The following is a 27,078-nucleotide window of genomic DNA, read 5'->3' as shown; positions in this document are numbered from 1 at the left end:
ATTGACAAATTAATTAGGCTCAACTCAACAGTAAGAAGATAATTAGATTAAAAGGGACTTTAACCAGCGTAAAATTAATTGGCTGGTATTTGCTTCTGATAGTTTTAAATATTAATCTTTATTTCACTGTTGTTGTTGCCTACTTCCCATTTCCTTTTCACTATGAATTTCTTGCACTTTGTCACAACACCAATTCTAAAGCAGGGAGGTGAGGTATCTTTATCAGTATACTAAACTATCTGGCAGTCTCCTATTCTCCAAGAACACTATTTCTAATCTCTCGTGTTCACCTGAAAAACTGAACAGCATGATAGGCCACATGGTAGTTGCTAACCAACATGAGCCTGGTTTGTGGTGAAGCTTAAAAAATTTAAAAATACTATTTACCTCTGCTGTAATTTGAAATAAAAAGTATTTATATTGAAGGAATAAGAAACCCAAACAATTAAGCATGTCCAACTGAACTCAAAGCATTTACAACTATCAAATGTGTATAAACTTGCCATTTTTGCTTCTTAGCACTGTTTTAATGAGTTGTAGCACAACTTTTCCTCCCCCATTGTTATTTTGTTGTAGAGGATAGGACCCATGCTGACCACTGCCAAGAAAGGACCAGAGTTTCAATGCAGACTTCCTCTCCTCCTCCCCAGCTATCCACTTCCTATAGTCTGCCCACCATTTTCTTCCTGGAACAAGGTCCTGTGGCATCAATGCTGACCAAGCATCTCCCTTTTTCCCTGTCTCCTAAGGACCAACCAGATAGCTCTCCAAGAGCCACACTCCATTCTGCTGTCACACATATGATCCCTCTGTACACATGCAAGTCTTTGCACTCAGTACTATCTGGAAAAGGCAACCTCTATTTGGAATATTAGTTCTATGGTGCTATGAATGTTATACAGGAGCTCCAATTACCCATAGCACTACCATGAATAAAAAGAAGGGAAATTGCACTGATGCAATTTTCCTGTACAAAAGATAACATGCAAAGAGAAAGAATTTCAGGTGTAAGTATCTGTTTAAGGTGTCACTCCATCCACACTAAGCTCGGGTGAGACCCAGCACACAAGTTTCCAACAATGACAGAAGCCTTTCTGTTCACCCGGAGCATGGAAAAGTCCCTGGAATGCTGCTGATTATCCTCCTCACACAACACAGCTTTCATCAGGATTTCAGTGAAGTCTATAAACACTTCCATAAAGAAATTGTCACAAGTCTGTCACTCTTCCAGGTTACACAGGACTAATCAGCTGCACTGGAGGCATGGGGATACACCAGCAAACAGCAATGTTTATGTATTTCAGGAGTTCCACATTCTTCCCAGCAGATTTAGAAGAAATGTGGAAAGATGTATTTACAAAGGGAATTGTGTAGGCAGTAAGTGTGGGTTTTATAGCAGCACCATGGCCAGGACAAACACAGGAGCTGGTACGAAGAACAGACGTGGCTACAGGGGCTGGAGCAGTAATTGTGATAAGCCTGGGACAAACACTGCCCCTTCCCACCTTTCCCATACTCACACTGCAGCTTTGGCAGAATGAAGAGGGAACAAGAGAGTATTCAAAGATGTTGAAAGTCAGTAAGTTTTTGTAGTAGCAACTATTTCACAGCTATACTTTTAAAAAACACTGGTCTTCTGTTTTCTTTAGAAAAGAGAAGTTTTCTCCTTGTGACTAAACTACAGAGCTGAATCATGACCTACCAGCCCCACTCAGTGTGCTGGTTTTGGCTGAGGGTGCACAAGAAACCAAGAGGGGACACTGCCAGAACAGCTGACCCCAGCTGACCAAAGGGATATTCCAGGCCATAAAGCCTCATGCTCAGCAATAAAACCAGGAAGAAGGCTGTTGAGAGGGAAATACTGCTCAGGGACTGGCTGGGCATTGGTTAGTTGGTGGTGAGCAATTGTTCTCATTTGCTTTACTTGCTGGTTTGTATTTCCCTCTGTTATTTTCCTTTTCATTACAGCTATTATTATTTTTATTACTATTTTATTTAAATTATTAAACAGTTCTTATCTCAACCCATGAGGTTTCTCAGATGCTTCCAGTTTCTTCAGGGGGGCAGTGAGTGAGCAGCTGTGTGCTGCCAGGTGGGGTTAAGCATACAGTTACTTCTGCTGCTCAGCTCTGCTTCACTGACAAGCAAGTTCTAAGAAATTGAACAACACCCTTTCACAGAATTCAAAATGATCATAACTTCCAGCATGAGCACTTCTAGTCTTAATATTTACTTATTTTTTAATTACATTGCATGTTCATTTCTTACCACCAAGTGGTTTTGAATAACCATTTCAATTTAAAAATAACCATTTCAATTTAAATATGATCACTGTGCTTTTTCTGCACTTTCACTTTTTTTTTCTCTTCCTGTAGACAAAAGTGAGCAGGTCTCAGATCCTCACAGCACTTTGTGGCATCCCTTTTCTTTTTTTAAAGTCTAAAAACTGTAGCATAAATAACATGTACAAAGTACTACAGTGAATGGTAAAAAACTAAAACCATGTATGAATTCCTTCAAGTTATCTATCAAAACAAAAATTCCTAATAAACATCAAGATGACAGCGGGACTACAAAAAAGCCTCTTCAAAATACTGAATTGCAGATATAACCACAACTTCAGTGTTTCAATTTCTGTTTTCTAATCACGCTTCTGCTTTATATGTCAGCTTTGAAAAGATATTTGAACCATCACTTCGTACAGCCAGTGCAAATGTGGAAGTGTGCTTCATGCTCCAAGTCTTGAAAATTAGGCTGGGGACAAGGGAAAAAGAAGGTAATAGCCCATCTCTCTGCTTGGTATGTAAAAACCCAACCAACCAAAACCCCATCCAGTCAAGAACTGCTTACAATTACAGCTATCCTAACCTAGTTTGGCCAAACAAATCTGTTGTTGCTCTTCCCTTAGTCTCTTCCTTAAATTTGACACAGCTTAATCCCTAAATTAAACAATTGCTACGCAGTCCTCTTCACTAGAAATCCTACGTTGTCCTCCAACACCAAGGGGCGGTTTAGAGGGCTCCCTACAGATCAGAGTCTAAAATAGCTACTGGTCAGCAAAACCGAGAATGAAATACATGTTGAAGGCTTATCTTTTTTTTAACAACCCAGCAGGATATACAGGTTTATCAAAGCACTCAGATTTTTGCAGCGCAAAGCCCTAACACAGCACCTTCTTGGACCACCAACTTCGTCTGAACTCTGAACAACCAACCAGGTTTACCAACCTGCTGAGAAATATTATCTCAAAGTTGTTCAAATTTCTCAGGCATTTGTGAGAGAATAAAATCCAGCAATCACAACAAAAAAAGACTCTGACGTATCATTATTTCAGAAGAACCAATGGCATTGAGGTCACACTGAATTCTACACACTGGCAAAGTAGATACAGTACCGCACAGTGTGTTCTACCTGCAGGAAAGATTTCAGAGCTTCGTGTGTTACTTTTACCAAGTAATCAGTAGTTTCGGAATGATCCTGTGAGCGGCTTCCTGTGAGTAACCCGCTCCTCGAGGCAGGGCAGGGCCGGTCCGAGGGGAGTATTCCCTAAGGAAAGGGCCACCTTCCGCCTGCCACACCGGGAAAGCGAAACTCCGGCCTCGCTCGGTCCCCGCCCGCACCGCCCAGGGCAGGAGCCGTGGCCCACGGCGTGTCCCGGACCGTCCCGGGAGCGGCCTGCGACTGCGGCGCTCGGGACACCGCCGGCCCGGGAAGCGCCAGCCTGCCCGCGGTGCCCCGGGGGGCTCCTGCGGGGCGGGACCAGCCCCGAAGCCGCGGCTTCTCCTGCTCCCCGCAGCCGGGCCGGAGCTCTGGGAGCGGCCTGGGGAGGACAGCGCTCAGGCCCGGGAGCGGCCCCGGCTGAGGAGCAAAATCCCCCCCGCGCCCCGCTCTGCCCTGCCCGCTGCACCACCAGGCTCCGGGCACAGCCCTTACCGTGCCGAGCCGTGCCCGCCTCGCCGCTCCGCTCCTCTCCGCTCGCCGGGGTGCAGCCACCGTCAGCAGGGCTTGTCCCGTCCCGTCCCCACCCGCGTTTCCTCCTCCCCTTCCCGCTAGAGCCGCCAGCAGGCGCCGGGGGCCGCTCGCCCTGGCCGGGCCCTGCCCCGGGAGCCGCCCCGGCCGCTCCCCCGGACCCACGGCAGCGACGGGACGGACGGGAGCTGTGGAAGTGCAGGCACTCGTGACGGCTTTCGCAGTCACAGCGATCGAGAACTCCGCGGTTTTCGCCAAGAGCTCACTCAGATTAAACCAGTAATCTTCAACTTCCCCGTCAGCAGCGCAGCCAAGCACCACGGTCTGTAACACTGCCGGGAAATCACTTCTCTAGTTCTACAATACCCCTTGCGTTACCAGATCAGGTATTTCAGACAACATACGAGAACACATATAATGATCAACAAAACTTTCAAGTTCAAGATACGGTGATTTTAGGTAGTGTCTTTACAAGCAATTGAATTGGATTCAGTCTTTGAAAACACAAGAGTATGTAATTCCTTCTATCCAGCTCCAAGATAACATAAAAGTAAATTATGTTCAGATCCCTAAACGGGCTTCAAAAGGGACTGCCTCACACTCTGGTTTGTGTGAATCTACCTTAGACTGAATGGACTTGATAACCCCTGCGGGTTATCAGCAGGGACAGTTCATAAGTCCTTTTGGCTGAAAGCATCTAAAACACGTCAAAGTCCTGTTTTTGTATTTAAATCTTTTCTTGAACCTTGCCCTAAAGAATACACATAAAGCTTCAATAGAAATCCATCCTGGAGCAAGGAGTCAGTTTATGGGATGAAAGGAGCTCTTACCCAAGGTGATGATAAACCCAACATGAAGCTCTGCAGTCACAGTAATCTACTGAATTACCTGCAAGTATGGGTGCTTGGGGATGTAATCAGATGTTGAGAGTATTGAGGTCATGAATACACCAGTCCCCCAGTTTGGGGGGAACAGAGAAAGGAATGTGGAGTGTGATTCATCTGCACTGAGATTAGAACTAGACTTAGAGGTGAATAAATTTACACCATTATCAATAAATCACATTATATATTATTTTTCTCAGGAGTAGAACATGAGTATTTTGGGCTTTGGTGGCCTGGATTAACTAAAATCGGAATAATTGCTCTCTTACTAACTAAATTCCCTTCCCCAGGTGGCTATGAGCAGCTTAGGAGCCACAGAAGAGAGAAGCCATGACAGAACACATGTCCCAGGGTGAAATTAGGCACGACCTTCAACTGAAAGCCTTCTTACCCCAGCTGCCATGCTCTCTCACATGTTGTGCTTTGCATCTAGTCTAGGCTGGCACATGCTCCTCCTTGGAGACCCCAGTAGCATTTCTCCTTTTTTACCCTACTGCTGTTTCCACGAAATCTCCAAATAGGCTGTTGGCATCCATTTACTGGTACGTGAGTGTATTTCCTCTCACTATCCATCCTCCTTCTCATCCTGCTCACCATTTGCTAATTCTGCCTTTCCAGTCCTTTTGCTGGATGGTACTGGTCGAAAGCAGCATCATCTTTAGCCAGTCTGTGGCTGGGCATGTCACCATAGCAGCTGAGAGTGTATGGAAAATTACACAGAAGTCACAATTAATGGAATGTTGCGTAGTGGTCAGTGAAACAAATCATCCCAATCCAGTTGCTGGGCTCTGTTTCCTAAAGTAACAACAAATTGTAACACTTTCCTGAGGAATATGTATATCCTTTCTTATAAATACTTGTTCCACCCTGAGCCAAGCGTGCACCTTAGGCAGAGTTATCCTGCCCATCAGGCACCACAAAAAGTAATGCCCTGCTTCTTAATACTACATTTGTGTTAAGGAGTTTTATTCCTGATTCTCAGTGACAAGCTTGTGGGAAATTGTCAGGTTTGCTATGGAGAATTGATGAGGCTGGTTCAGCAAGGACATGGGTTGAGGTGCTTGTTTATATTACACCTGACTTGAGTGAAACTTAATCACTGCATGGTGTCTGGGGTAATGTGTAGGGCTCCCAGCCCAGTGTCTCAGCAAAGTAGAGAGTGTGCTCACACATTGGTATGGAGACAGGGCCTCAGCACCCTTATCCACACACAGCAAGCCTTGTTAGAAGTAGAAATCTGGCCCTGTGAGATGTGTGGCCAGAAGGCTGAGGAAGAGGATTCTGTGTCTCTGCTCCACTCTCATGAAAGTCCACCTGCAGGGCTGAATCCAGGTCAGTGGCCTCCAATGTAACAAGGGCATGGAGCTGCTGAAGCAAGTCCAGAAATAGCCATGAAGATGTGCCAAAGGCTGCAGCACCTCTGCTATGCAGACAGACTGGCAGAGCTGGAGTTGTTCAGCCTGGAGAAGAGAAGGCTCCAGAATGACCTTACTGTTCCCTTCAGTACTTGAAAGGGGCCTATAAGAAAATTGGAGACAAACTTGAGCAGGGCCTGTTGCAGCAGGAAAAGATATGATGGTTTTAGTCTGAAGGAGGGGTTGATTTAGATATAAAAAGGAGGCTTTTGCTTTGTTTTTACTGTGTGGGTGATAAGCCATTGTCACAGTTTGCCCAGAGAGGTGGTGGATGCCCCTGGAAACATTGAAGGCAAGGTTGGACAGGGCTCTGAGCATTGCAGGGGCCTTGGACTTAAATGATATTTAAGGGTCCTTTCCAACTCACACTGTTCTGTGATTCTGTGAGGATGATGTGCAGTTGTAAAATGTTGACGGGAGTAAAGATGATCAAGCAAAGCTCAGATTTCCTTTACTGCTGCTTCAGCTGAGTGGAGGAGGAAGCAATGCTGAAGTATCATGGTTCTGTTCTCCCTTTGATTCAACCAATAATCCTAACTCAGCCTGACCAAAGGTAACTGAAACCCTCGTTATCTCTTATTTATATATGAAGCATACACCAACATGCAAGTGAGAAAGTGCCTTCTTCCCCACTATCTAAGATGGAAGCAACAGGTAACCAATTATATTTGACTGTAGTCTCACCTCCATTTATCTGAAATTATAAAATTTATATTTGGAATCCTCCATGTAGAGGATGAGAATATGACCCCATTTCACAGACAAGTGGATGGATTTGCTCCTCTCTCCTCCCCAAAGGAGAGATGCCTCTTTAGTAAGTTTTGTGTCTCTGTGTCAGACCATATCTGGGTGAAACTAAGCTTAATTAACTGTGAAGTTAAGTGTAATGAAAAACTGAATTTTTAATTTAGCTTGAAGCTAATTTAGGTTGATTAACCATTGGCTGGTGCTAATGCAGTAACAGCATTTATCAACAGCAATTGCATATCTGTATTCCTTCTGCTTCATTAAGTAGCACTGTTTGTGAATCTGTGATTGTGGATGTTCTTACTAAACACTAAAGTGTCAGGAATTAAGGCCAGCTGCATTCAGCCCCTCCGATCTCCAACACAAGTGAGGTTATTTTTGTGCCAAACTACCTAGTCTGGAACAGAGCTGCAGCCCAACCTGGGTTAGGCCCCAGGAAATGCACAGAGCTTCCCCGAAGCTGCTGCCTGCTTGTTGGCACCCACAGAAATTCTCTTCCTGCAGCAGCCCAGGTGACTGGGTGGGGACACAGCCAGTGCCAGCTCAAGGCGTGCATGAGGAAATGTGGCGAGAAACTGACACAGCTCTTTATCCTCCTCCCTTCCCAAGGAGCTGTGCACCTGAAGATTATAAACATAACTCGTTTTTAAAAAACCATAAGAAGGAAGTTTCAGAGGCCTGACATACAAACCCAGCAGGATGTACCCACGAGAGCTCTGCTCTGTCCCCAGTCCCGTGGCACGGTGTGATCAGCAGCCCTACCTGCTCTAGTCACTGTTCACCTCCTCTCTGCTTCACTGAGTCATCACCAGGGCTGCTAACAGTGCTGTGGAAAAGTACACCGAATATAGTGGATGGTTTGCCATCACACTGATTGCTATTGCAGAACACCAGCAGATGTCAGTTTAGCCCCAAAAATAATTGCATGTTGTATTTTTACTAGCCTTTGCTTTTACAGCAGTAGGCTTCTGTAAAAGAAGCTAAATGAAGTTCAAAAGTTGATGTACATTTAAAAGCCTGTTAGCCATATTTTAATATACTGTAATATGTTCTCAATAACGTGTAAAATAAGTAAATCCTTAATCTCAAATTTCTCCTGCCTGGAAATCACAGGACTTGCACACATACAAATAAATCTTTTTTTATGTATGTATGTCATTTTACATATACTGATTTGTTGAAGTTAGATAAGAATTTCTATGACTTTTGATCATTTCAGCAATACTGGATCCTTATGGAGTTGTACTAGAATGCAGTTTCAGACCAATAATCAATGTACAAAGACAGATTTAAAGAGAAGCAAACTAGATACATTAAACCAAATAATCTGAAAGAATGTTTGTTTTTGTCTTCACTGATGCAATGGCTGATTCAAGTTGCTAAGCAAACAGAACAAAAACTCCAATACAATTTCAACACTTAGTATAATGATATAAGTGTTGAAGTTCCCATGAGAAGCCTCAAAGGTGACGACAAGATCTCACACTTCAGTGTAAATGCACGTTCACATTGCTGAGGTGTCCTCAAACCACTGGTGATACCGGTGCAGAATAAATTAATTTCAACTTCCACATGGTCTTCTCCAGCCCTGTTGGGCAGAGAAGCAATAGCTAAAGGAACCACTTGAGTTTAGGGGTTTTGCTGAGCTCAGAATTTAAGGGTTTCATCAGCTTCCAGACCCACTCTATGGTAACTTCAGCACTTTCTGATTGTACTGTGCAGATAGTTTTAGCCTCTAGGCTGCTTCTGAATGAGTATACATAAAATCTTCTGCAATAATTAAAACTAAGTACAACCATAATATACTTCCTCTCCTGTAATATTACTGCAAAACTCCTGATCACAAAATACTTCAGAGGTAACAACTCAATCATTAACAGCTTGCAGAGGCAGGCCTGGGTAACATTGCTGATATTTCTGCTTGGGTGAGCTCTGTTCAATATAACCAACTCTACCAATATGTGCTGTGGTCAAACAGCCTGACATTGGAGGTGCCAGACTCATGGGAAAGTGTGGTGCAGTTTGCTTGTGTGAATGAGAGTAGCCTCTGGGGTCAAAGCTGCCAGGAGGTGGGTTACCTTGAATGTTTAAATGCTTTTTAATGGCTGAAAAAAAAGAAAAGCTGTGATAGAGGCTTTACAGTGTTCATTTGGGAGTTAATAACTTCAACTTAGACTATCCCCAAATAAATTCTGTGGTAGAGGGAGCAGGGGAAAAAGAAAAAACAAAAAAAAAGAGAGGGAGAATAGATAGACCACATATACACCCTCCCTTTCAGAAACGACTTAGTGAAGATAAATACCCTTCACAGCAGCCACTCAGACACATCTGCCTGTGCTCTCTGGTGAGCTAGGCTTGAAGCTGAGCTTTTCTGACTCATTTATTTCATCTGCAAAAGTTGGTAGTATGTGGGGTAATATGCTTGTGAAAGATTGGAATATTAATGGATTTATCATGTTAAACAGAAGCAGTATATCAAGTCTAAAACTGCAAATGATCCCCCTGGAATGAAATTGATTGACAGAATTCTGAAATTAATCCAAATCTAAATATTAGTACTTTGCTGTCCTAGTATTGCTTCCTTCTTAATTACCAACTCCCATAGTGTTATTTGATCATCATGGCAACTAATAATAGCTGCCAGACTGCAAAACACAGTACAGCAAAATATTTAAGTATGTAAACCATATTATCTCTCCTAGAGAGTGAGACAGAAGTGTGGTGTCAAAAGAGGTAATGATAGATTTCTTTTTCTCAAAACACTTGGCACTTCATGTAAAGAATTACAAGAATAACCACTCACTGCCAGTAATGGCTCTCCTAGTATGAGGAAGCAAAAAGAAATGGTTATGATAGAAAACCTTCACCTTTAAAAACAGCAGGTCTGTCCTGATTAAGTCATCCATTATTTGATGGATTATCTATTAATGCCATGACAAAACAGAGAGCAAAAATTATGATTCTCCAACCATTTACCTTTCACATTCATCTTCCTACTCCCTTGACAGGGTACAGGAAGGATGTGATTTTAAAAAATAAAGCTGCCTGATTATTTTTCCTGTAGACAGAACTGAAGCATGATTTCCACTGCTCTGATGTCATTGTTGAATGAAGTGGTGCAAAAATCTCTTCTTCTTACCCTTCCTCCAGAATAATTCCTGACCTGCTGTTTGGCCAAGATGTGGTATAATCTTGGCATAAATCAGCCTTTCCAGCTCTTGTATCTGACCACCAAAATCACTGATATAAATCTTACAGTGAAGTTCCTGCTATTTTGCTTGAGGCAGCAGCCAGACATGAAGGGCTTTGATCCAACTCTGTGGATCTAAAGTGAGTAAGGAATGATACAGTATTCTCTTGTGCATAATTCTGATAGAATATTCACACAGCTGTCATCTGGACACCAGAATTATTGTGATCTAGTTGGGATATAGTCAAGAAATACAGAAATATATATAAAGATTGGGACCATATTACTGAATATTCATAGTTCTTCAATAAGGCTTTCCTTCAGACCTCAAATATCCACTTCTCTTAAAGTCTGTTTCTAGCATTACTCAAACATTATGTTCAAAACTAGATTCCAATAAGCATTTATTTTCTTATGCTCCTCTCACTTTATGAGTTATTGATATTGAATTATGTACTGGTTTATAGTTTCTAGGGGTTTTTACTTAGGCTACATGATTTAGGGGTAGCTTTGACATCACGTTTAGCATTTCAGTTCCCCACCTCTGGCAGGACTTCCTTCACTAAAGCCACTTCAGTGAATCTCAAGTTTCAGCTCAGAAGGGGTCATTTCCTGTTTCAGAAACTCAGAAATTAAATGTCATATCTTGTCACTTGACTGTCTGTAGGGAGCAGCAAGCCAGGAAGTTTATCATCTGGGCACAAGTGTCATAGCTACAGAGCTAAAAGAGCACCAGCAATGCCAGTATCACCAGCCATTTACCAAACAGATGACTAATCCTGGTGAAATGCAATCTCATCAGCCATTGCTACACAGTAAGAAAACACTTCTCCAAATATTCGTGCAGCCTTGAGTGGCTTGTTACAATGGATGCCAAATGTTTAGGACATCCCTCGTTTGAAACGAAACCTTTGTCTTTTCAGACTGATCCTTTATGATAAACAAAGCAATCAGTAAACAGCTGAACATGCTTACAAAGACTAGTAATAAAGATAAGTGAACCACAAAGCCTCACACAGGCTGGTGAGAGCTGGCTGATCTGCTGGATGCAAAGATTCTACAAGTCTTGATTGTATGCACAGCTCCTCCTGAATTTGCCCTGCAGCAAAATCATGTGTTCTGTGACACAATCACAACAGAATCCACAGAACTAAAAATAAACTGCTTCTCTGAAAATGTATGGCTCGGTTTTGTCCAGCACTGGTCAGGAAACACAGTTCCTTATGATTATGACATTGTGCATGACCTCATTAATGACTTTAATGTAATGTCATTACAGCCAGCTATTTCAGAACCTTCAAACACTTGCAACACTTGGGTTTAGTCCCAGATGATTGTTTAGTAAGTCATCAGTTCTCTGAGCAGCTTATGTTACCCTCATTTGTGTAACTGACCCAGCTGCTTTACCACTTCCTTGATAGCTTTCAGCACTCCAGAGTTGCCTCACAAATCTGTTACAAGGAGCTGCCACCTCTGTGGCACTAATTGTGTCACACCTGGGTGGTGGGAGAGCTTGGCCACCTTTCCAGTATCCCTGCAGGAGCAATTAAGAACATCTGCCCTAAAGCCAGGAATGGCTCTGCCCACCCACAGGGCAGACACAGCTACCAGCACAATGAACCTTCGTGTTTCCTTAGTCAGATGGGAGTCACAATTCATCCACTAACTTTTACTAATTAAATCAAATTTAAATTACAGTCTTTTTTATTTTAAACAAAAAATTGAGTCCAAATTAGATTTTACGTCGGACCAACAGTTGAGGCTGTTTCTTGTTAGAACTGTACAATGTAACAGCAAAAACATCACCTTTGGAACCATTTTGTTTTAAATTTTACATACTCGTTTTTGGGAACATTTAACATATATTTTAGACAAATAGGCAGTGGGCTGTCTCCAAAGAACTTTTACAAAAGGTAAATAATCTCATTCAGCAAGCATCATATTTTGACAAATACTGTGGGGATTAGAGCCTTCCCCATAAAATGAATCCTTATTGCAATTGGAAAGGATTTTTCACTCACTAAAGAATGATGTAAGAGTTGTCATCTGCATTCTAGCAAGAAAGAATTAAGCTAATATAAGGCAATAAAGAATATAGATATCTTAATTTCAAATAAATATATTTGCACAATTTGCTTATGTCTGTAATAAGAAGAGTATTTTTGCTTTCAGATTTGAAGCAAAGGAATTTCTAAAATTATTTTCTCCTTATTGTTGGCATGTAGCAATTAGGCTACTTTGACAGATTTCTCAGAATTACTTCTGATTGGTTCCCAGATGAACATCTTAGGTCATTGATTTAAACTTAATTAATTAGAAAACTGCAGAGAATTTTACATTTGGTAGTTTTACAGCTGGTAACAAGTGAAGCAGAGGAAATCAAACATCCTCAAAAGTAAGCGAACCAAGCAAGCTCGGGTAACTTCAATTGAAAAATAAGTGTCCAAGAAGAAAGATTGTTTGCACAGAGCAACAAAATAGCTAAGCGATTTTATCACACGTACAAAGTATTACGGTCTTTAAATACTTCTCTCGGGGATTCAGACTTAGCGTGACTTGTCCACAAGATGGCAGGCACTGTATCCAGAAGGGACTGACACAGAAACGTGCTTTGTAACATCTGTGGGGCAAAAAACCTTCATGGTAATTATCCTTCTTAATTTCTTTATGCTTCTAGGCAAGCACAGAAGAAAACCTGTTTGTAATTTTTTCTTGGTTTGCTTATATAATCCAAAAATCTGCTTCCCTCAGAGATAAGCAGACTTCAGTTCAGATGGAAAACAGAAAATGTCTGTCATCCAGGGGAACTAGTTTTTCTCTTTGAGATTTCGGGTGGCTGGAACCAAGTTAAGTCATAGACAAGAGGTAAAGGCATTGCAGGGAGAAATATTACAACCTTACCAAACATCTGGTTTTTACCAGCCTACTGCCTAGGACAAACAGGCAAGAGTGGAAAGGGTTGAGGGTTTAAAGGACTGACCAAACCTGAAAAACTCAGACTAAAGGCAGCAGTGCTTCATAGGAAGATAAAATTAATAACTGTCTAGAAGTTATCCCTACATACCTGATAAATAAAGGCATCAAATTCTCAGAGCCCTCACAGCTCTGTTCAGATTAAAAATAAAATCTCTCAGTGTTAATTTCCCCCCCTTCAGACTGACCTTGTCATTGCAAACTGGAATTAGCCTAAACCAAGACAACCGGGCAGGCTTTCCCACCCATCTGCTTTCAAGCCGCGTGAAGGAAGCTGCCCCTGGGTGGCTCTTCAGAAAACTGAAAGATGTTTGGCCTGTGCCCTATAGACAAACTTCTAAGGGAGTGAAAAATTCCTGCTACAATGGACAACTGTATGGGAAGTCTCAGAGGCCAAGGGCTTTGAGGTGCCACTCAGGAGAGATTTTTCAGCAATGCCTACGTGAAGTGACTAAATTCCATGGAATTAGAAGTACAACACTGCTCCCACAGAACAAAGTCCTTTTCTAATGTTGACATCATATTTCTGTTTGCTCTTGATCATTCCACAGAAATGGGCAAGGGTTGTTCTGTGTCAGTGCTGCTTCCTCCACCTGCCACAGCTGAAGTTTTGTGCAGAAATCACCTGGGTGATCTGACTGCTGAGAGTGAAAGGAGAAGGTTTCAGGTAATGCCAACAAGGGCATCTCTCAGCTCAGCACAGAGACACTCAGAAGTTACAATGGATCAGTGAACAGGCAGTGCTCTGAGCTGTGAACTGGCTGGTAGTGAGTGTGAGGTAGAAATGACACTTGGAAGAAATTTATTTTAAGGTTACCAAAAATTCAGCTCTGCAGAACTTGAAAAAGTGCTCAGAAGTGCAGTAAGTGAAACAGAAATGCACTAGAGGCATTTTCTTTTTAACATTTAAACTAAAGAGACTCTGGAAACTTGGGGCTAAATTTTATTTTACGCAAGGTAAAGCAGACTCTTTGTGAGAGTGAAAAAATACAATTGCATGCAACTATAGCTTCTCTAACTCCTACTTTGCCCTCCTGTGCTTTATTCCAGCTAGGAAATGCTGCTAAGCATGCACCAGGTCTGATTACAGGCTTGGGGAAAACACCTGAGCCACCCTAAATCCTTGAGAATAAGAAAACTGGGGACAGCTGATGGGTTAAACATTGGTAGTCTGAGTCTCCAGTTTCATTTCCTACTTCCTTTACTGAATTACTCTGGAACAAAGTAATTCCAGTTCCACTGCACAGAGCTGCCACAGCCAAAATGAGATTAATTGCAGTTGCTCAGAGCCCACAGAGGTGACTTCCAGTGAATTACATGGGAAAGCCACTCCACAGCTGCAAGATGAGGTGAATCAATAAGAAGAGAACATGGAATTTCTTCTGTTGCAGATGATTATTATAGGATTGTATTTTGAGCAAATTTAATTGACAGTCCATTATTTATTTGTGTTTGATGACAAAACAGAGGGAAAAAAAAGTCAATTTAAAAATCACCCAGGTGCAGAGGTAGAAGTTATACAGATTGTTCATTAAAAATAATAAACCCCCAAAAACTCACCCTGCCCCCAATCCTTTCAAACATCTTATATCACACACAATCTTCATTAATTATTTCAGCTCTAAAGTGGGAGCTACATGTCTGTGTAATGTCCCCTGTCCATTTCAAGCACAATGAGATTTACACAATGTGTAATGGAAATCCCTGTCAGAGAAATCTTTTACTCAGACACACAATATTCTCCATGGTATTCCATCTTATTTGAAGTTATACTGCTCCACGGAGTTACTGGAGACTGTTGGCAGCAGTATCAGTGTGCTGCCTATCCTGAGGACTTGAAAAATTAGATGAAAATTTGGTCTTGCAAACCATGCATTTTATTTTGTCTTCTATAAATCAGTAGGTGTGGACCACTAACTGTATATGATACTATTAATACACTTCCTATTTATTTCTTTCTGAGTTGGAATATGTATACTTTGTTCCAGAATGCCCAAACCATTCAATGTCCAGCCATTGCTGATTAGTTCAGATACTGAGTTTGGATATCTAGAAGAAAGACACAAATGTCAGCTGCAAAAGCAGCCTAGAAGAGCAATGTTAAATCAGTGTGAAATCAGCATTTAATTTCCCCACGCAGAGGAATGAGACATACTTTTAAATTAAATGTCAGCCTGTCCATATTTTTCAGATTAGTTATGAATGTGAAATATACCCAAGAAAATGGAATTAAAATGGGCAAATTGGTTAAACTCCTGCTGACACATTTAATTTTTATTCTCAGTGCCCTACAATGACCATTCTGAGAAATTAAAGCTTATCTTTTTATTATAGTAATGAATCAATATTCAGGTTCTGAATGCAAGGCATAGAGCAAAATATTGCATTTATTCCAGTTCAAGCCCTATGTGGAGGCTAGAATTTGTTTATTTGAGGCTAGAATTCAACGAAAAACATTGAAGCTGCAATATCATCCTTCTGGAATTGAGACTGTGTGTTCAATCATACATTATTACTCTGGGGATCATTGACCTGAAAAAAAGAGAAAAACCTGCTTGTCTTTGTTTCAGTACAGGCACATTGGATGTTTTTAGCTGTGGTTATCTGAAGCACTTACAAAATGTCAGTGAAACTCAAAAAACTCAAACTTTCTTCAGCAAGAGCTGTACTGAATTCCAGGTTATAGAGGGAAAGCTGGATGGGTGATACCAACCCTGCCAGGATTTTAATTGACAATTCTGCTCTTTCAGCAGCTGTGAAAAGCAAACAGGGAAATAGAAATGATTCCCTGGAAACTGCAGTATATACTAGTTAAAGCTGCCCTATTTGAATTTGCAGGATAATGCAAATAGGCCTCCCAGGTAACAATTAGAAATCATACCATCTTTTATTGCTTGAATTAGATAAAATCTGTATCTGAAAAATACCATAGTGCAAAAAATAGAGTTACAGCACCTTATTAGGATAGTCTATAGGAGAACCCTACCAAAAGAACTTCAGCCTCAACCTTTGGGACTTTCATTCATTTATGTGCTACACAGCATTGGATGTCCTTTTGTCTTGGTGTGAAAGACAGGTGTCTGCTAAGGAATGCAGGAGCCTCTCTTGAAACTCCAAAATGTAAACCCCCTCCCTCCAAATTATTTCTTTACTACACACGTTACTCTTAAAATCAGTTTCCCCATCCTTTTCAAGTTGAATGGGATCTACATTTTTTCCACAGCAGCAAGAGCAATTTATCACTACCCACATCAACTACCTTGCTGCAAAACATTGTTCTCTTCTGTATTACCCATGCTCCTTTTTAATCTTTTTAAACTTTTACAAATAGATAATTTTCAGATGATTCAAGCTATTCCCTATATGTGAATTAGGTTATGTTTTCTTTCTTTCCATCTGCATCAGGATGGCAGAACTACCATGACCCTCTTTCCCTTTAGCTCCTTTATTAATCAGACACAAGTGTATAACAGCTATTAATAATTAGAGTATGGCAATAAAAGTGAACCTAATTCCACTTCAGTGCTTTCACTATCCATGAGATATTATTCCCACTCCTGACAAGACCTTTCATCAACTCTGGATCCTCCAGTCATCTTTCTCTTCCACTCTGTTCTTCCATGCCATCCCACCTCTGGAACCACAGCAGCTCTTCCCTGGCCTCCATCCCTGGCCCCAGCCCTGGGACCCACAGCAGGGGCAGCCTCTGGCCCTGCAGCCTTGTTCTGCTTCATCTCACTGCACCAATCTTGTTTCCATTACACAGGGCCTGCCTGGAGCTACACAAGGTGCTGTTGTTTCTCCAAACCATTAAATGTGTGTTCTGAAGGGAATTTATACTTTCAAGGATCCCTGCTGTCAACAGGATTTTCACAGGTTGTGAGTTAAAGAACCTATTTGCAGAAAATGACTGTGCAGCTCCTGAACAGTAATTACTCTGACAGCTCCCCAATCTTCTCTCAAAGTGACACTAAATACACCAAAGTTCAAGACCTGCTTTAAGACCACAAAATAACACATATAAAACAAAAGTAAACACACAAAGGCATTCAAGATTGCCAGTAATACAGAATGTTATCCTCCAAAGTGGTTGAAGCTCATCAGATGCTTCTGAATAATTCAGAATGCTGCTTGACCACATCTAATCTCAGTGCTAATTTATAAGCTTGGTTTTCTCTTGATTAGCATATAACTCAACGTTAATTCAGTGATTAACCTCCAGTTGATAAAAAATAAATAGCTTGAAAGGGAATGTATCATAGTCACAAATGGTCTTAAGCATGGTAGTGTGCAGTTGTTTACCAAGGGCATTCAATCTCAGTTTATTAATCTTTTATTTATATTCTCCTGAAACCACATACAAATATTTTCCTCTTTCTTTCCCTTCAGAAATCTGCAAGGTAATCTGGACACCACACCCATAGACATAGCAATTTGGAGAAACTTAATTGTAAAGAGTTACTAAAAATACACATTCTCTAAATTTTTTGTTCGAAAGAAAAAAAATTGCCAATGTTTTGAACCTTGAAATTATTATGGATGTAACAGGTAACAGTCATAGATGAAACAGAAATCATCAGTTAAAATAAAGATCAAGAAAACGTTCATAAAAAAAAAAGCAAGTTTTACCCAAAGAAATACAAGAAAGGGTTAAGAAACATAGGGGTCAAATATACTTAAGTTTGCTTCTGCAGATTTGGCAATTTAGGAAAGAATTTGTGTATCACTCACAGATGGATATTTACCAAAACCATGCCAGAGTGAGCAAAGTGGATGAAGCTCATGTATCAAAAGTAATGGAAGTAACATTTCATCACAGATCTTAATATAAGCAAGCTTTACACTCCAGTGGTGAGTGCTCAAACAAATGAGTGCAGGAGCCATATTCTGAGTTATGAGAACACAGCATTCTACAAAACTTTGGTTGTACTGCACAAAGAACAACTGCATAAAACCACCTTGGATTCTTAAAGGATGCAATATAAATAGTTTATTTTATAGCCACCTTGCCAGCACCACCACCACCAACTTTGCTTCTCACCTCCAGCTCCAATGTGAACACACCACTCACCCAGCATCCCAAGCTACAGCCAGTGCTGGAGTCTGTCCAGGCAGCCCCAGAACGAGCACTGGGAGCTCTCACAGAGCTGCAGGCCTGGGCAGCTCTTCACAGGGGATGACACAATGGCTTGCAGCTGAAAGGATTCCTTTGAAACAAGCTGCTTTTTCAAAGCTCTATACAGCCTATTTACTCTGCTCCAGCTCATCTGGAAAAGACAAGATAATACAAGTGTTCCTACTCTTCCATGAATTGCTTGAGTTACATGACCAAAAAAATGCTTGTGTAATTTTAAGTGTTAGGATTGCATATATTAAAATACATGCTTTTTAATCACAGAAAGAACTAGGTAGAAAATTTAGGAGCAGATATCTTTATTAATTTTCTTTTTAGGGCATGTAATTCCCCATCAAACCTGTCTAGATAATGTCTTGCAGCCAGCAGCACCATAACATACTGAGCTTATATGTAAGGAGAGAACAGGGTAGTTTGTGTCTAGGACATAATTGCTTAGCAATGTTTTAAATAACATTTAAACACTTCCATAAAGTGAAAACCAGGCTTAATGTATTAAAAGCCTCTTTAAACTTAAAAGTTCCAGAGAGCCACAATCTCTTTTAAATTTAACCAAACAATGGCAAATATCTTTCCTCTGAATACCTTATAGTAGATATGTTACATTTCAGACCCTGCATTGCTTTCCTCCCACAGGAGACAGCATTGGATTGAGTGAGCTGTGCTAGCAAATCCCAGGGCAGAAATCTCCAGAGTCTCAAGGAGTGTGGATGAGTCAACCCTAGAGCAGAGCTATTGGATCCTGTCCTTTGTCCCTACCTCACTGAAAGCAACACACCATGAGGAATCTCTGCTGCCATCAGTAGTGACAAAAATGCATACTGGATATATATTAGACTAGAAACCAACATCTGCTACTAGGTTTGCTTGGTATTAGAGAAGCTTGACAAAATTTTTAAAAGAACTTCAAAGCCCTGAGGAGTTGTCACTTTTCATACCCATAGCATTCAGCTGACATTTTCAAATATGAAAGCCAGAACACTACAGAGATATCTTGTATACCTTACATCAGCATGGCTTTTTTAGTGATGCCCTAACAAAAACAAATGATAGCGCTACATTCTGGACTGTAGATGAACAAAACCAATTTAGGTCTTAAAGATTTTTTTTTTTTAATGATCAAGTTATATGTACAAACCCACGTTTTAGTTATGGCCTGAAAACATTTTTGATTCTGCTCAAAATAGCTGGGGAGCATGGCATATGATGAAACCACAAGGCTGCATTACTGGCTGGGTGTGCTTTGCTTTTTAGATTAGAGAAATTACTTAAGCTTTTCATAAAAAAGTTGAAGCTTTTCTGGTGTCAGTCCCCATTCAAACAACCACCACCACTGTACAGACAGAGTTCTGCTGTAAGAACATGCACTTGTGTAAAGCACTAGTACTTACTTATCTACTAACAGAACTCATGGTAATGGCAGGGCTCTGCTTCCCCTCAGTCAGTTCAAGTGCCTGTTCAGTCAGAATTCACTGTTCTCCCCCTTCCACAGCAATTAGTGCTGACAGTGCAGAGCTTGCTGCAGTGCCCACACTGCACCAACACTTGGACCTCAGGCAACGATCCAGCATGCAGGGAAATTGGTAGTGACTCTTTATTTAACATAAACCTTAAACACTGGCGGCTTTGTTGGAGCCTCTATCTTTGCTACAGTTATTTTATGCATTATTAGCTGCAGAAACCATAGCAAATCAGGTAATTGGCTGAAACTGGTTTAGAGCCCTATTCATTCCACCTAATTTCAGCATCTAAGGTATCTGAACTGTTAATACAGACACCCAAACTGCATAAACAGGTGCCCAGAGACAGCATTCTTTAACAAGTGCTCGTCTTTGTAATTTATGATTTCCTTTAACAAACTCTTTACTGTGTTTTGTTAAATAAAGGAGGGAAGCCACACTTTTCTGCAGCAGTTCCATTATTTGCAGTCACAGTTTTCTGCATCAGGTTTGGAAAGCACTTGAACTCTGTGCTCCAACAAAACACCGGTGCAAAGTGCCCTGAAGAGAGCACACCCAGCCTTAAACTCAGAGCACAGTCTGCTTCAGGGGAAAACCAGAGGTTTCTGCAAAGAAACCAAGGAAGACAGAGGGCACTGCCAGTTTCATTCCTGCCAGACTGTAGAGATGACTTAACCACGGGTCCTCTGCTGTGACTTGGCACTTCTTTAGCACCTCCTCATCCTATGAGAAGAAAGATGCAATTTAAAAACAAGCGATGTTGAATGTGCTGGGAGGGGTGAGATTGCATTCTGCTGTACTTTCAGTTCTGAGGCCTTGCTCACACAGGAAAGCTACAGTCTAAACTGCAGTTTAAATTAAAACAAAATGAATCATATCAAATCTAGTTAAATCAGTGGAAATCATTTCAAGGATACTAATTTAATTTCTACAGCTATTGCAGATACTCATGGCTAAACATTAAAAGCTGCTTCAGACTCCTAAAAAATTAATTCCAGTATGATTTGAGTAATTTCAAAATTCTATTTATTCTAAGCTATAGATGTCAATACACCTTCTGGTACTCTAAATGCTCAAAAACTACAAGCTGAACAAGTGTAAACAGCTTATTCCTTGTAATAACTAAAATCATAACTCGTGTTTTTTCATTCAAAGATCTTAAGTTTTTCTGACAACACTGGCTTGAACCTATCTAGTGAAGCTGTGTCACTTGACTCACAGACATTCAGAATTTCAATTTACTGTGAAAGTAGAACTTTGTATCTCTAAGTTTGGATGACATGAGTACAGAGACTCAGGAATACCTGCTAAAATACAAGATATCACAGAAATGGACACAGTTAACAGGAAATTAAAATCTACATATAGATTATATAGCTGTATCTGCAACTTGAACTGTGGGGATAAAGCTCCTCTCTTTCTCTCTCAATAATATAACCTCAACTTGCTAGTTTTCACCATGTGAAAACTTGATCGCTTTTACTTGATTCTGATTTTGTTTCTTCATATTAATTTCAAACTCAGTGAACTGGCTACAACAGAGGTTAAAAGGGGTAGTGAGTACCTTCTTCCTTGTACCAGTGCCTTTGCTATGGTCACAACACATTGTGTCAGGATTCTTTTCTCTCCTCATTCCTTCATTTTAGGAGTGAAGAGAAAGATTGTGCCTGATTGCATCAATGTAAATGACACTCTCCTAGTGCTGGCAGTACTACTGCAGATTTCCATCGGCAAGGCTTTCAAGACTAAAGGAATGCCGAGCAGACCTGCCTCTGTTTCCCTCCCTTGTGTCCTTACCCTTGCAGGACTCATGCAAGTCAGGAGCTGCCTGCCTCTCACCACGGGCAGGAATTGTTGGGGAATGAGGGCCGGACTGCCCCAGAGATCTGCATGGATTGAGGGAGGAAATGAACGTTTGTACCATATGAATCTTCTGACACTAACAATGACTTACCCAACTGCAGTCTTCTTAGCTTTCATCAGGAAAAAGTACTGCACAGAAGCCACCAAAGCATTTTCCCCAACTGTAACTGCAGTGTATATACAGTTAAATATACAGAGAATTTGTGCTTTTAGAAATGACAGCAAAAAAGAAGCACAGCAGCAGGTCTGACTAAAGGAGTATGTGGGTAGGGATGACATCACACAGAGGTGTAAAACAGGCCTAAAACTGTAACATGGAATAATTCAGAATCAAAGAAATTCAACAGTAACATACCAGACAGGATGCATGTGAGATTTTGACAGGAGGACTGTGCACATTCCTTAGGGCTCAAAGAGTTTCACCCCAGAATTGGCAGGAAGTGTGGCATCCTTTATGTAATGTCCTGGAGAAACTTTGGGAATTGAAGGAAAATGTATAAATATAACTCATTCCCCCTGTTAAGGGAGTTGCCATTCAGCAACTCATGTGTTATATCCATAGCACTTAATTTCCTTAAATACCTTGGGATTCTCTGGCAGAAAGAGGGCAGCACAGCAATGTTGGAGAACTAGAAGAAATTAGATCACTTTCAAAAACACTTCAGTGACAGGTTTAAACTCTTCTACTTCATATCCAAAAAGCATATTAAAATAGAGGTCGGGGGAAAAGAGAATACTAAATCCATAATTACTGGTTTTGCTTCCTATCTGACAATTTAAATCTTCTGTTGAGCCATAATGGGATCTGATGTTAAATGACAAGCTTCATTCATGCTGCCAAGATTCTAATGAGCTGCCTTCCCAGCTTTCTGAATGAGGAACAAGATTTCTTTCCCATAGAAAACGCTGGGGAGTGGAGAGGCAGCAGACACATGGCAGCAGTGGCAGGAGGACTGCATGGACTGCAGCACTGGCCAGGATATTGGGAAAGCTGTGGAAAAAGAACATTGTTCCCCTCACAAAAGAGGCTGTTATAATGCCAGAAGTCTCACAAGTGAGGATTGGACATCCCTGCACCACACACACAATGCTCTATTCATTCCCCTGGAAGGAATGAACCACTCTCACCCAAACACAAAACAAAAATTGGATTCCCTACAAGAAAAGCTCAGTGTATGTCAAAGTCTACATCACTGCACTGTGATAACAAGCTTTGAAGTATCAAAAGGCACACACATTTTATTTTGCTGATGGATTGCAGAAACATTTCACTTCCTACATGAAATGCTAAACAGGACTTTGCTTCCACCCACACTCATATATTCATAAAGACTGGAGTGTTGTGCTACCTAAACTCTACAGAAAACTGGCCAAATGCTATAGGAAAAGTAAGGATGGGTCAATTTATGGTAAAATCTTCTCTTTGTAGAGCTCTTCTTCAACTGTATAGAATATGGCTATAGGAAGAAGACTTGAGAAATAACATCCCCAGAAATTACAAATGAAGGAGATCTCATCTTACTGGCTTTTATACATGGACTGTGGTGTTCCCCTGACTGTGAGCTTCATGTTCACAATGCCTTCATGCTCTGCTTCCATAAAACTGAGCATGGTGGGTTCAGATCTGTGGGGATTCTTATATAAGAGCTTGATGCCAGATGTGTCATGGATTCTCTGGAGAAGCCTAATATGCAAACTGAACAAATAAAAGCAATGACTGCACTAGACATTGGCTAAGATATTCTGTCTCCCTCTGTTTGTCACACCTTGGCTGGGACTTCTGAATGTGAACACAGCTTAAAAACAGGCAAGGAATTTATGGAGCAGTTTTGCACATGACCTCAAAATTTCTTACAGCTTTCAAACAGGGGCTGTTCCCTAATCTGCTGGGCAATGTGGAAGGAAAGACACTGGAAATAAATTGTGAACATTTTGTAATATCACTACAGAGAGTGGAAGGGAGGCAGCAATACCTATTGCTATACCTACCCCAGAAAACAAGATATGCCCATCAGTGGGAATGAATTGACATCTTCCTTTTTTCCCCTAATGTTTTGTAAGCAATTTCCAACACAGCCCATTGACTAACAACAATAGATCCACCAGGAATTATTTAAGGATGGGCATTTCTGGTCCACCACAGCGTTTATGCAAAGAAACAAATTTACTTATATCAGCATTAAATTGTAGGCTGTGGTAGTTTTGTAACCCCTGCTGGAAAATCTGCATTGTGCAATTCAGTTGCTAATCAGATCTTTAGTTTAATAAAATTGTTTCCATTTAAGGTTAATCACATTTGCGATTTGCTGCTGCCAGAGTTTCTAATTGCTGTTAGTAAGGGCTTTCAGGACACTGGGGAACTGCACATTCAGTTCTTGATCTGAACCTATTTTGTCCTCCATCATACAATGGATTGCTCAAATAATTATTTTTAAATGATTCTGTGACTGTTCAGCTGGAGTTCTATGTCACAGGCTATAGGGAGACCGGATGCCCTTTGAATACAGACGCAAGGCCAAGAACTCTATTTAGCTGCAAAAACATTTATGGGAACTGAATTTCAAAGCAAATGCAGCATGCTGACAATCTTTGTGCAATCATTTAAATCACTGAAGTACCACCACAAGATGCTCAATTAAGCATTAGTGCCTAAATGTAGAGGTTGTGGTTGAAAAATTGGAGAAATAGTTTAGAGCTGTTTCAAAATTGCAGAAATTTTGAATATATACAAAATCATGAAAGTAAATAAACAAACATCAGTTCTGTGCAAGAAAGTCACTATGCTGGGAATAGTTTTCTCAAATCATTGTGTTTGGAGCTCCACAAAACTGCAGCATGAGTTTTCCCCTTACACAAGAACTGTGTGATGAATAGAATAAACACAGCTCTCTTTGCATAAGGGTACTTTTGAATTCAGAAGTATTTCTTATATCTTGTGCTTGAAAATGTATGACAAAAGCAGAAATCAGCCATGGAACGCTGCTAAGGGTTTGCTCACAATACCAAATTTCTCTATACCTTTCTTACTAAAGCAGTGAAACTTGATGCACTTACAGAAAGTAGATGTTCAGGTTTGCATATACAACTAGTCCTGTGTCAGCAGTGAAATAATCCTCTACTTTATTTTTTCAGTTCAGCCATCAATAGTGGTTTATTACAAACACATAATTGTAGATGACCAATGTTTTGAAACCAGTGAGAATGCAAGTATTTCTACCGGATTGCTGGCTCAGCCTACTTACTGCTGTCTTGCTCAGAAATTTCTGAACAAGTAGAGTTTATTTATGTTAGAGTCTTAAATTGTGCTATTAAGACATTGAATGTCCTTGACTAATTCAAAATATTTTTGGTTCCTCCTAATTGCAAATGTACAGTTTTCTCCCTCTCTCCAAATAGTGGAATTAATTTTGCCCTCAGCTGTATCTACTCAGTTTCCATATATTATTATTGCAGTTAGAACTGCAAGGGCTTTGTTTCGCTCCACTGAAGTCAATACAAAACCAGCAGTTTAGTTCAATGACAGTGTGCACTAAATGAGGCCTCAGTCTTTGCTAGCTATTGGAAAGAGGCTGGGAAATGGGGTCTTGCAGCTCCCAGGTCCTCTCCCTGAGGAGCTCCTGCACAACTGTGCAGATCTTCAGCTTGATGCTGCAATGACAAGAGTATTCTCAAAGAGATGGTATTAGAGACAGCCTGCCTCAGAATTCCCTCAAAATGTTTTGAAAAACCTGATAAACTTGAACTTAGCTGTTTGATATACTTAGGTATCATCCTATCCTTACATTTGTGCAGATTTTTAAAAATTTCTTGCCAAGAAAGAAGCTTTAGAGGCTTCGTACTAAGTACAGGTGAAGTTGACAGAGCTTCCCCTCTTTCCCCTTTAATTTGGTTTTACTCTGACAAAGCACTTTCAGTACCTGTCAGGTGAAAGTCCTCACACATTGAAAACCACCAGAATAAATAGAACAGAATGCTAATGCAATCTTAAAGAGATTAACAAAATCTTGTGAGCACAGACCTTGTTGCACTACACTAGCTGCTAGTTTCTCATACGTCAGAAATTATTTCATTGCCACAAAACTACTCCTGTCCTTCTCTTGAGGACAAGAGCCAAATCTACAGCTACAGCCAATATCAGACTTGCCAGCACAAGATAAACTTTGTCCTGCCTAAAGGAGGCAGCTACCCATAGGCCTCATGATCTGTGCAGTAACTCCAGAATGTTGATGCAAATACAGGAATCAGTGACAAGCTCAGGAGGCAGAAGATTTTAAAAGTGCTGAGAACAAACATCAGAACTTGGGTTTGAGACATTGTGATGATATACTGCTCCAGCCATTGGGGCCAGTGCCAGACAGCAAAAATGGGCAGGATAGAGAATGAAAAAATAATCAGTCTTTGGGTCAAAGAGACAAATCTGCTCGTGCCTCAGGCAGTCTGTGAGTGCAGCACCGACAGCAGCCTGGGCTCCCAGGGCACTGCAGGCTGCAGACACACACTGCCATTCACTGTTTATCTCCAGCAATCAGATTTTGGCAATAGTTTTTTTAAGGCTTGTTGAGTACAGAAAATCTCCCTCTAGGAATGCAACAAGGACATTAAAAAAGATGAAGAAAAGCAAATATATTTTTAATTAAAAACTGTTGCAATCAGTTCAAGATAATTAGGAAGAAACTAAGACAATTGTTTTACCCAGCCTGAAATGCAGTTTTCGATATACAAAGGAAGCATAAGAATTTTATTCAAAGTCAAATGCTATTTTTTCTGGCTTTATATTTTTCTCTACAGAGTAATGGATTAAACCAAACCAATGAAATATATTCTCCACAGTACAAGATGGCCAAAGTGGCATTGGCTGTATACAGATGCTGTATAACATGCTTTTACCACAGGTAAATGTAGTTTTTAGTGTAGATGGAGGAAAAACAGACCCAGAAAATGGAAGAATATCCCTCGAGCAGCTGTGCATTTACAATGTTATATGTAATTATCCCATGACAATGTGTGCACATGCACTTTATCTGAGAAAGATTCAAACAGTAGCAGAGCTATTATTTGTAATTACATGTTCGGTGTAGTAGTACAAAATGTCTAATTGAGAGTCGTTCATTGTGATTTGATCTGTTGCATTCCTACAAAGGTTTATTCACTGAAGCAAAGCAATGCCAAAAATGACTAATTTCCAGCTGTGAGTATGAGGGTTATCCTCTTCAAAAGGGGAGGCATACTTTCCTATCCTTTGCCCATCTGTGAGATATCCACTCTCTGCTCACATCAGCTGAAATTAGCTGCCACTTGGGAGCCATAAAGAACTACCAATTACTCTTTCTCTCTTGCATTAAATGAGCTGTGGTTCTTTGTATTATCTGAGGAGTAAATTTCTATCAATACATCTATTTCAATGTGGTTCATATTTATACTTTATGCACAATAACCTGGCTAT

At 40.7% G+C, this 27,078-nt stretch overlaps 1 protein-coding gene across 2 annotated transcripts in view; it reads right to left on the bottom strand.

Moving 5' to 3' along the window:
• The window catches only part of LITAF (lipopolysaccharide induced TNF factor), a 48,416-nt gene that overhangs the window by 2,718 nt on the left and 18,620 nt on the right, over positions 1 to 27,078 (bottom strand). The window contains exon 1 of one of the 2 annotated variants that reach the window (XM_014894840.2): positions 3,934 to 4,100. The exons of the other annotated variant lie outside the window; for it this stretch is intronic. The gene's annotated coding sequence lies outside the window, so the exon portion shown is untranslated. Of the gene's footprint in view, positions 1 to 3,933; positions 4,101 to 27,078 lie in introns of those variants that run through there. 2 annotated transcript variants of the gene reach the window in all.

This window comes from Sturnus vulgaris, chromosome 16 (genome assembly GCF_052056855.1).
Source record: "Sturnus vulgaris isolate bStuVul1 chromosome 16, bStuVul1.hap1, whole genome shotgun sequence".
Classification (NCBI taxonomy): Eukaryota; Metazoa; Chordata; class Aves; order Passeriformes; family Sturnidae; genus Sturnus; species Sturnus vulgaris.
Note: the sequence above shows the minus strand (reverse complement) of the source record. Positions and strands in the feature narration are given on the sequence as shown.